General features: G+C 35.3%; 1 pseudogene; it reads right to left on the reverse strand.

The window, feature by feature from the left end:
• Positions 1-5,763: 5,763 nt before the first annotated feature.
• LOC103834793 lies at positions 5,764-6,449 on the reverse strand (annotated as a pseudogene).
• Positions 6,450-11,950: the final 5,501 nt, after the last annotated feature.

The following is an 11,950-nucleotide window of genomic DNA, read 5'->3' on the forward strand; positions in this document are numbered from 1 at the left end:
ACTTGGATGTCGGTTTCAAACTTTTATTGCTTATTTTAGTTCTTTTTATTTTCATGTTTTTATGTTTTTATTTTAAAATATATGTTTAAAATGTTATATTTGACTTTTTTTTATTTAATAAATAACTTTTATCTTTTAAAATAAATTGTTTAAATTTTAGTTTAATATTTTTTTATTTGCTAAGAAATTTAGTTAAGAAACTACCAATAAACCCCCATAATTAAGTGTCTCTTAATAATGTCTCTTAACTTAATGATAATCATTAAAAAATCATTAGGGCCCATTTAAGAATCACTTAAGAGTTTTGCCTATAAACATGCTCTTAACTCCGGTTTCTTATTTGAGATTCTTAACTCATGATTTGATATATTTTTTTTACATTTTTCGGCTAAAAAAGTCTATTATATCTTATATTTAAGAGACGATTCTTAGTTTTTTCTTCGTTAAAAGCTAAGAACGTCTCTTAACCGAAATTAAAAACTCCAGTTAAGAGAGACCGAGATTAATCTTGGCCTAAGAACATTTTAGTAGAAATCTAAAAATCATATATTCAATATTTTCTAGGGAAACGTCTACTCTCTGCCCCTTTAATAAAAAATAATTTAACATAGTTTAAGATTCGTCTGAGAATGTGTAAATCTTTGGGCCAATAACCTTCTAGTCACTAAAAAAAATCTTTCTCCATCGTAAAACCAATGTCTAAACACATACAAACCTGGGGTGTTGCTATACAACCATGGCAGGAAGACGAAAGGGTACTTGAAGTAGACAACGATAACAAACGACAATATGCTATTTTCATTGTTGTATTGAAACTTCTCTTTTCCCTTTTCAAATAGTTCAGCAGTTCTGGTGATGTTGTGAGTGCAGTTTGGACAGTAGAGATCATGAGTCTTTTGCATTTGCATCTCCTTCAGCACATCCTCAGGGCTTCTCTTGTCTTCTACGTTAGTCCTCGAACTTCCCTTAGCTTCTTTCTCCACAAGCTTCTCTTCTCTATTTGCCTCCACTTCATTTTTGGTATCAGAGCCATTGCTGTTGCTTTTCGTTCCTACGCACAGTGTAACAAGACTGGACTCAATAAAATACTATGCTAATTTTGTATTTTAATACTTTCTTGATTCTGAGTGTTAAAAAGAATGATGTTGTATTATGTAATGTATCCCATAGTTTTCTTGCTTCTTCAGTTGCACACTGTGACAACAGTGTCTCTCAAATTAACGTATGCGCGCAACGTCCACTATTCTCTTTTGAATCTACCACCATGCATGCAAAATGCGATATGAACGTTGGGTTCGGATGAATAACCAACGCAATCTATACATGGTTCACAATAAATATATTTTAAGAAACTATGTAATGTAGACAAAATCTAAAACAAATGAATAAATAATTCCAAGATCGATGTTGTTAGATTAAAACCTGTTCCACAATCTGTCACTTGCAGCGGAGGAACATCGGTTGGGGCTGGTAGTACCTCATCCGAGGGAAGATCTCCACTATCTGCAGGAGTGGAACTGTTTCCTATCTCTTTAACATTTTGGTCCATTTGAAGACGTTGATGACTTGAAGATGATAACGGAAAGGAAGAAAAGACACGTATTTATATGTTCACGACTTGCTTTGCTTTTATCTTATGCTGAAATCAGCATCGCTGAAATCAGCATTGCTGATGTATTATTTCTCAAAACTCGTTTTGTTATATGTTGATGTTTTTATTTTCTACAGAGACGGTTGATTATGACAATGGAAGAACCGGAGGACACTTATTATTTAATCATATGGTCACAACTTGCTTCATATTTCTATTTTTTTTCTTAAGTTTGCAAACTATATGTTTTCTAAACAATTATATATATAGTATATATATATTATGTTGATCTATTATTTCTCTACTATGTGATTTTTTCATTGTCGTATTCTTTTAATCTACCATGAGTTCAAACAGTGACAATGATGGTTTGACGAAGATGACAAAGAAAGTACTAGAGGAGACTTACTTTTTTCTCATGATTTGCATCGTATATATCTCTATATATTTCATTTTTTATTTTGATGTAATTATTTCTCTACCATATAGTATTTTTTTCGTAGCCGTATTTTGTAATCTACCGTAAGGCCAAACGAAGACGGTGATGGTTGATGAGAAAATAACAACAGGAGGAGACCTAGTATTTATTTGTTCACAACTATATCTCTATATATTTTCTAGATAATTCATCAACTTGCATCTTGAATTTGGTTAGAAACTCAAGTCTCTATACTTTTTTTTTACGCTGATTTATTAAGATATATATTACAATTATGATATGAGAAAGATTACATAGACGATTCGACAACCGACAATACTACCTCCTTTATGAAGACCTACGCCTAACTGCATCACCTGAGCCGTCCTATGAAGATCTACGCCAGATTTATTTGCACCATGTTGAAGATCCCTTGTAAGCCTTTCTTCTGTAGTTTGCATAATTGTTTAATAAATCGTTCTCTCCGGAACTTCAAACCAAGTCTCTATACTAATTTCTAGTATTTTGAAATATAACTAGTTATATATATCTTCTATATTAAAAGAAAAACATAATCATTTAATATATTCGGATTATGCTCGACACGTGGCAGACTCACAATAATTTGAGAATAAATACACTAACATGTCACGTTCAGAGAACTTTTCAGTCAAATTCTATATAAATGTACTCACACTATATACTATTTTACGTTTTTGAATATAAAACTCACATGCATGATTCTACATGTTATACAAAGGTTCTACAAAGAAAGAAAATTTACAAAAATTAACTAATGTCTAGGCTTATTTTATTTTTACTTAATTTTTATTTAAAATTTTTTATCTTTCATGTGTCATTTTGAACAAAATATCTTTTCATTTCAATTAACAGTATTTTTATATGTTTATCAATCACCTTTATATATTTTTTACATACACATACATGTAGAGTTGGGCAAGAATCAGATATCCAGGGTTTCAGAGATATTTGTGATTCGATTTGTTTCTTCCGAATAATCGATTCAATTTGATTTGTAGCCATCTAGATATATAGTGTCCTGGATATCAGGAGAAAATTAGTTTCAAACCGGATATTTGATTCGATCCATAAAAATAAATAAATAAATTTAAATAAATAAAATAATAGTAAATAAAAAAAATTATTACAAAAAAAAACTTATTTACTTTTTCGATACTAATAACTAATTTAGTAAATGTAGTAAATGAAAATATTGTAAAACTTATATAAAATTTGTTATTTATAAAACTTATATATATTCGTTAAATATATGTATATATATCTATATAACGTATCATATTGGATATTCGTTTCTAAAAATAATAGTATTTGTGATTTGATTCGTTTTTTACAGATATATATTGCATATTAGTATTTGACTTGTTTCGTAGAGTTATACATATCCAGATTTTCTGTTCAAATCGAAAAGGATAACGAATCGATGTGAGCACTTATGTAACTAAATATTGACTACAAATGAGGATTCTAATTTTCTTGGAAGTTGGAATATTTTCTTAAAAAATATTTTCTTTCACCATCGACCAAATTATAATGAAATGATTTGTCGTAATAATTTTTTTTTTCAATTATTATCTTCAATTATTATCTAGATTTGTTTTTTATGTATTTAAAGTTATAATATAAAACAATTGGTTCGACATCAGGATTGTCTAAATTCATATAACATGAAACTAAACAAATAATAATAATTTTGGTTATCATTGAAAAAAAAATCACGCATTTTAACCGAATAAATAAAATAAATATTGATTTAGAATGTAACTATATTTTAGTACATTATAAACACAAAAAAAAAACTAACCTAAAATCAAACAAATATCCAGATTAGACAGGCCTAATGTTTTTTATTTTAAGAAATTAATCATTTTAATTCGCGAAAAGCACGGATTATTACCTAATATTTTTTAAATAATAAGTTAATCTATAATTAACTAGTAAAACTGGAACTTCCAAAAAGGATGTCAAAAAAACATTGGAACGTCGAAAATAATAAAACAAGAAGAGGTGCATGGTGTAGGTGATTTAAGGCTCGAGTCATACGACACGTAAAATATGTATCCGTACCATATATAAGCATAACAAAAGTAACCACATTAGATTCATGTGAAGTGGGGGAAGCGGCTTCTCTCTACTCTAGAGAGAGAGAGTTTTCTCTCGAATTTTCTTCTTCTTCTCTCCTTCATATCTTTCAGAAGAAGAGATTTCGCCGGCCGTTTTTGTTTTCCATCACCGGATTCTTCCGGTTTGATTCCCGTTGGTTCGGGCTTTTGGCTCTGGGAAGCGGCGGTTTCCTCAACGCTGTCTTCGCCAGCTTCTGTCTCCGGGAAGGGGTGATCCCGTTTCATTTCCTTCGCCGGCCTCCTCCGGGTTTTTTCCCGATACCGTTTGATCTGCGATCCTTGTCTTCCTCTGTTTCAACTGCCTCTCGTTCTAATATCTGACGTTTCTTCTCCCCATCCGTTTGGGCTTTTGCATCTTCGAGCTTTGATCTTTTTCAAAGATGCATGTCGCAGTTTGAATGAAAGTCGGATGAGTTGGATCGATTGTAGGCGGTTTGAGTTTTCTTTTGGATTCACAGATCCCCCAGAATTGATTCTCCGGTTCGAACTATGGAGTTGGCTGTTCGGTTGAATGGTTCTCCTCTGGTTCGTATTTACCGCCGGCGGAGCTCCGCCGTATCTCACTTCTGGTTCCGGTGGAAGAAGATGGTCTGTGCCTTGACATGTGTTCATTGATCGCTGGGCGATCGGACACCTGGTGGGCTACGTGTATTCTCCTTCCTCAACGGTTTTCATTATATGGGCTTTGGCCCGTTGCGTGTATTTTCGTAGTTTGGCCTGTTTGTTGGCCCATCTTTTGTATGTGTGTTCTTGGGCTTTGCCTGTTGGGCCTAGTCCCTTTCAATAAATTTCAAGATGACAAAAAAAAAAAAAAAGATTCATGTGAAGTGGGCACTGGGCACGATGATGATGAAAAGTTGAAAACCAAATACTATATTGTTTTTTGTTTTCTACGTGTATAACAAAAGACAAACCTCATACCCGATGTTAAATAGTTCCAGTTCCAAACATTGCTTGCTCAAATGAGCACCTCATGAAGAGAAATCCACTCATATTAGGTCTATTATTGATGTGAGTGAATCCCTTCCATGGAATACTCATTTAAGCAAGAAACATTTAGAAAGCGGAAAGGAGACATGATTTTTTCCATGAGCGTATAAGAGATGATTTCACTGATATAAATACATGAGCAACTGCACAAGCACAAACTAGGGAGACATTACAGAAATACCCTCTTTTCAAACAGTAAACTACGTACCCACCAGACCAGAGCCACCATACTACTGAACATATATTAACGCAGACACACTTGAAGAAGACTTGTAAGTAAGCCATGGAATGGCAGCTAAAGAATGACTTTTTAACCAACAATCAAACATGCTCACACACATCCTTGTCCTTTTTCTCAGGCAGACCACATGCCTGGGGGAAACATTATACTATAGTGGATTAGCAACAAAATGAAAAAAAATCTAATTCTCAAATTTTTGGTGATTATAATCACAAACTTGTTGATAGAAAAATATTATAAACTTGATCAATCAATATATTGACATTCATACGAACACTAGAGGTAAATATACATATTAGCCACATCTTTTTTATTTTATTCTTTTAATGTATCCCCAAAAGAGTAATCTTGAAAAAAGGTTTCAATATTTCTTGGTCAACTTGAGCTTTCGATCACAAACATGCCTTCTTTATACCTCTGTTTAAGATTGAAGGTCTCCACATACTTCCAACCCAACTTCTCACCACACTTACTACACATCACATCTTCCACCACGTACGATCCGGTTAACAATTTTCTCCCAATCTTGGGTCCAACCACCACGTTCATCGCCTGCGAAAACATAAAAGCTGCCCCTGAAGCTCCCTATACTCATGTGAACATATTTAAAATAAGCGTTCTTCTATTAAAAAAAGTTGGATAAGAAATGAAAACTGATATTTTTTGGTACATAAAAATCTTTATAATCTTGTTGTTACCACAATTTTTTTTTTTTGCTAAACTGTAAATATCATATAAATGAGCAAAAGATTTTACAAAAAAGATCTTAGTTCTGAAACTATCTCGGCAAAAAAATAAAATAAGATGGAACAAAACGAATTATATAATCAAATGAGCCTAACTCAGCCACATTTGCATGAGATCTTTGAATGGCTTTCTGTGTCTCCTAGCTGAGATGATATTTCGCACTTCTCTGTCAATACCTCTCTGTTACCACAAATTTTTTGGAGATGAGATCTTCACCGAGAGGCGAGAGCTAGTGGATTTTCGCAATTTCTACAGAAATACTTAGGAAGAGTTTTGCTTTCTCCCATTTTGGTCGATAAAAGGATGTAGAAACTAGAAAGGAGATTGGAGAGTCTACAAGATTTATGAGAGACTAAGAAAATGATTCGTTCTTGTTGCTACCAGTCCTGTGGAACTTATCGTGCGTTGACTTGTCTCGGTCGTTGGACATTCGCATTCCTGATATTATTGAAAGCCAATGTATGTGCTTTTCAGCTGATGGGCCTATGGATAAACGGAAGGTCCATTTGCGTATTATTTCGCACCGATCAAAACTTTAAGACCGTTGCATCCTCTGTGGTTTCAGGCCTGGTTCTGGGTAAAGTGCTATAAAACATTTGTCTAAACTTCCAAATATTAAAGTTAGTTTGTACAAAAAAAAAAAGAGTTATTATAAGGTCGCATAACCTAACTATAAATTTTCTTATATTAAAATTCATCTTAAAATATTTATGGTTCATCAACTCTCATGGCCTGTCCTGGGTTCTATAATGGATATTGTGGCGAGATCTCGATGGTGCTTATGAGTTATCAGATAGCATTTGGGAAAATGTCTTCTTTAGTTAGTCAATATTTACCAAATTGTAGTGGAGCCACTAGGTCCAATTGATTAGTTTAGGTTGTAATTTGGCATATCTTTGGTATAAAATTTAATGTTTCCACATTATATAAATGATCTTTTGAAAGATAGACATATCATAAAACTATAATGGCAATGAGTATAGGATCAATTCGTTTTAGCAGCTGATATGCATTGTATCACTTTACTACCCAAAAAGGTGACACGAGAACATCACGTATTCACGTTCACTAGGTTACAAATTCATGTATGCATGCATCACTTACAGTTTATGAAAAGAGAAACACGAACTTCATAATTTTTTTGGATAAGTAGATTTGAATAAAAGATGGATTATGGATATGAAAAATAGTCAGTGACTAAGGTACCTAGTGAAAACTAATTAATACCTAAATTATACCAGTTATAGAAGATGGGAATAAAGATAGGAGAGAAGGTCGGTTTATCTAAACTATAGGAGAAAGACATCTTGGAATTATAAGTGATCAAAAGATATGTCTCTCTTGCGTGGCCGAAAATCTGACCAGAACCACAACTCATATATAGTCCTAAAGTTAGAGATACGTCTGCGAGTAGTTTGATTGTGTGTGTGTGTGTTTTTTTGTCTCAAGAAATCAATATACTTTGCTTTGGACACTCTTCCATCCACCAAACTTTCCTTTCCTCTTTAAGTTTCTCATAATATCTCTCTCCCTTTCTCTATGTATATAGGCACTGTATCTATAATGTTGCATGTTTAAAAAAAAAACTATAATGTTGACATATTTATCAATCAAATAATTAAAAATGAACAAGTTAGCTGCATCTCCTACAGTATTTTCAATTATTTGAGAAAAAACACATGCATTGACTGTCACCACCCATCCCCTACCACAGACTAAATAACTACATATGTCAGTTCTTAATTAGGATACTAGTAAATCGACTTAAATGTTGATGACGATAAAATGGTCCTTAGACATGAGAAAAAGAAGATAAGTCTGACTTCTATACCCGATGAGTATGCATTTATTGTTCTTTCCAAACTCTTGTGTGGATATTAGATGACCAGTGATATCTCATGATTTTAATGAATTTTAGATTCATATTTAAGTTTAATATGATAATTTTAGATTGCATTTAGGTCTTTATGTTGCATTTGCATACTCATTTGCATATCATAGGGGTTGGATTGCACAAATGGAAGTTTGGAGCCAAAATGTGAGGTTGTTCTTGTGCATTCAAGACTTTGTGGCTGATTTGGAAACCATCAAAAGTCGAGGGACCAATACTGCAAATTCAGAATACTTGCTTGGGTTAAATCGCACAATAAAAAGTCCAGGGGTTGATTTGAGAGGTATCTCTGCAAATTATGAAGTATTGGGGCTGAATTGTAAACAAAAACAACTCCAGGGACCAAGGTCGCAAATTGATAGAACATCTCCATTGTTGTTTCTCTTCTCCGTGACGATGGCTGCGACGGCGAGAAGCGACGACTCCGGAGCTTCAGGACATGCTTTCACGGCTCGAGCTGAGGTCACTACGGAGGATCTGAGCTAGCCTGAACATGATGATCCGTGGCGGAGTTCGTGGTGGCAAGCGGAGGTTTCAAGGACGACAGCCAGTGGATCACCATTGGAGCTCGTGGTCAAGCTTTCACGGAGGAGACTGAAGCGACGACTCCCGATGGCGATTCCGGAGCTTCCACGGCGGAGATTCTGAGCACAGCCACGGGAGATAGAGAGGCCGTGAGCCGACGATGACGACGGAGCACTACGGTGGAGCTGAGCACGACCACAGAGGAAGCTTGGTCGCGTCTTGGAGGAGACGGTGGCGCAGTCACGGCTTGATTTGCGACGAAGACTGAAGCTTGGGCTGACGACGACGACGGCGTGAATCGGAGCAGGAGAGATACACCGTTGAGCATTGAGCGTGGTTCACAGCGACCACTGGCAACGCGGGAAGAAGAACCCGCTCGGGAAATCCATCATAAAAGATCAAGCATCACAGCGGCTTAGTGAAACGGGATGATGAACCCGCTGGGAAAAGACCCATGCCCCTGTCCAATATCGACTTGGTGGAGCGGGATGCGGTGGCCGCTGTGGATGCGATTTTGAGATGTTGACCGGTTTATTCCGGTTTGACCCGATTTAATTCAATTAAACCAGCACTACTTGTACACCTCTATAAATAGATTTAGACCTAGAAACTTTATTTTTATCTCATTTTCTCTCAAGACTTTGTCTAAACTTGTAAAAGCTTGAATCTTTCTATAATTTGAGGAAGTACTTCATCTTATAATTGTGTTTCTCTTGTTCATTAACATGATTAGCCTTGATCCTTACATGGGTTTAAGGTTTCTCATGGAGATTATTGAGTAGACACATTTTGGATTCATGGGTTAAGGTAGATTAGGGTGATTAAACTAGATCTAAAGTGTTTTAGTATAGATCCATCTTGTTCCTTGCTATTAGAGTGCTTTTAATGCAACTCTAGAGTTGGCCTCTCTAAAGTTGAGCTCTAGGCATTTCATACCCGGAAGGTGTTTGATGAAATGCCTGAACCAACTCTCCTAAGCTTTTAACATCCTTTACCAAAGGGATTTGTTGTTAAAGGTGTTAAGATGGCTAGTAGACTTGAGATTAATGATTACTTAGATAACATTCAACCAAAGGGATTTGATGCTTGAGTTATCTAGGTAAATGAGCATTCATCTAGGGATAGAGTTTGTTTAGGATTGTGTCTAGGCCTAAGGTAGATAGATTGTTTGAAAGTTGACACCTTTAGATTGAAACTTGATCACCTTATATCAATTATCCTTACCCATGAATCTATCCTTAGCATTTGAAAGTTCTTGCACTTATTTCTTGATTGGATTTGAGATCACCTTGTTTATATTTCTAGGATCTTAGCTTGTTACAAATCATCCATCTTCTTGTTTGCTTAGATTAAGAAAGCTTGTGTATTCTTGGTGTTATAGGTCACTAGTTCCTTGTGGATTCGATCCTAAAATGCTACAATGACATACCATTCGATTGTGGTATTGTTGGCACATTAGGTTAATTGGTGTGTGCTTAAACGCGTAATCAATTTGGCGCCGTTGCCGGGGAACTAGTAGATTTATCATTGGAATTTCAATCTTTCTTGAGACTAAGCTTTATTTTCTTGTTTTGTTTTGCTTTTGTATAGTTACTAACTATTTATTCTAGTGCTTTTGTTCTTGCAGTGATGGCTTCAAGCTATTTTGAGAAGCCACAAGAAGAGGAAGACACATTTGAAGATCACATCGAAGATGAGCCATATGTGTATGTGGAGCCACCACCCTTTGATGCAAGTATACTCACACCAGCACAGCTTGTGAAGTTAAATGAGCTTCAGAAGAAGTATCCGGAGTCAGCAAAGACATCCCTAGCACGAAGGATCCGGGTGGAGCTTATTAGGGATCGATCAGAGCTTGAAGGAAGGGAGGTTACACAGTATGAGTTCAATGTTGCTTATGACCTTAAAGAGGTAATGTATTGGGTTCCACCACCCCAGCTGGAAGGTACAAGCATTTCCACTCTAAAACTTCAACTTGAAGAAATTTGCTTGCCTTGTGGTGAGAATATTGCCCATGATCTTGATTCTCTTGTGCTCATAAATGAATGTCTTGATCTAATATGTGAAACTAGGAAGCTAGATGAGTTGAGAATAGAAAAGCTTGCTAGAGATCATATTGAAGTTTGTTTTGACAAGAATTATCTTTGTGCTTCAATTGATCTTGAGTATGAGTTTTCGATACTTAATAAACCTAGACCTCTTCTTGAACTTGCTGATTTAGGGGATGAACTTGATGTGGATAAGTTCTTGCTTGAGATAGAAAACCCCCATGTCAAAGACAATCATGAGAATGAAAACATTGTGTTTTATTTGATTGATGGAGATAGAGTTAACTACTTTGCTAAAACCTCGTTTGAGTCTGTAGTTGACTGTGTGTTTCCACCATATGCATTTGATTCTCATGACCATCTGAACCTCAAGGAGCATTTCATAATTCATGTCACATCTTTAGTGAAGTTCTTTGAGGAAAAATCTGTCTATTTTCTATGGACAGTAGTGTGCTCCTTTGCATACTTGGTTCCTTGTTCTTGTAGGAGAAGGACCAAAGGTGCATTGGCTCAACCTTTTGATACCTATGATTAACAAGCACACAAAGTCAAGCTAGAGACTTAAAGCAAGCTCACTTGGGAGGAAATTCCATGTTTATCCATTGTATATATTTTTTTATCTTCTCTTTTTAGGTTATTTAATAAGCATGGTTGAGATTTTTCAGGTCAAGTCTTACTTACCTTGGCTGATGTGAAGCATTGTGACTCTAGACACTTGCCTTCTCCCCTTCAGTCCATGTCCATGGTGAAACAAACCCGAGGCCAAGGGTCCTCTACCACCCAATTCAGCCAATAACTCCAAGTAAGTGTCACTCCAACCTTGTACATATTTACTTTTCATGTTTATTTCTTTCCCTTGGATCTCTTCTTTGAGCTTACTCTCACACAAGGGACTGTGTGAAGTAAGTTTGGGGGAGAGTCTACTATCTCACATCATTTTCTGTTTTGTTTACTTGCCATGAGTCTCATGCATTGCATTGTGAATACTTATTTGCATAGAAAATTCATAAAAATTTGATTTTTTTAAAAAAATCTTCATGTAGTTTCACTTGATCCATTTGAATCTTTAGGATTGAGTCTAGAAGCATTTAGATTGCATTCATGCATTGGGAGAAACCTTGTAAAGAACACATGTCTAGAACTCAATTTGACATCCTAGCTAAACATATCAAGTAGCTTAAGCATCTCTTGAAAAAGCTTGTAAGCTTCGAGCCTTGAAAACTCTTCTTGAAACATGTTGTTTTCTTGATGATTGGCATTGTTCTTGAAACAAACTCCAAATGAACTAGGGCTTAATGAACTTAATCTCTCTTGCATATGGGCATTTGCATACTTGA

The sequence above is a fragment of the Brassica rapa genome, chromosome A08 (genome assembly GCF_000309985.2).
Source record: "Brassica rapa cultivar Chiifu-401-42 chromosome A08, CAAS_Brap_v3.01, whole genome shotgun sequence".
Lineage (NCBI taxonomy): Eukaryota > Viridiplantae > Streptophyta > Magnoliopsida > Brassicales > Brassicaceae > Brassica > Brassica rapa.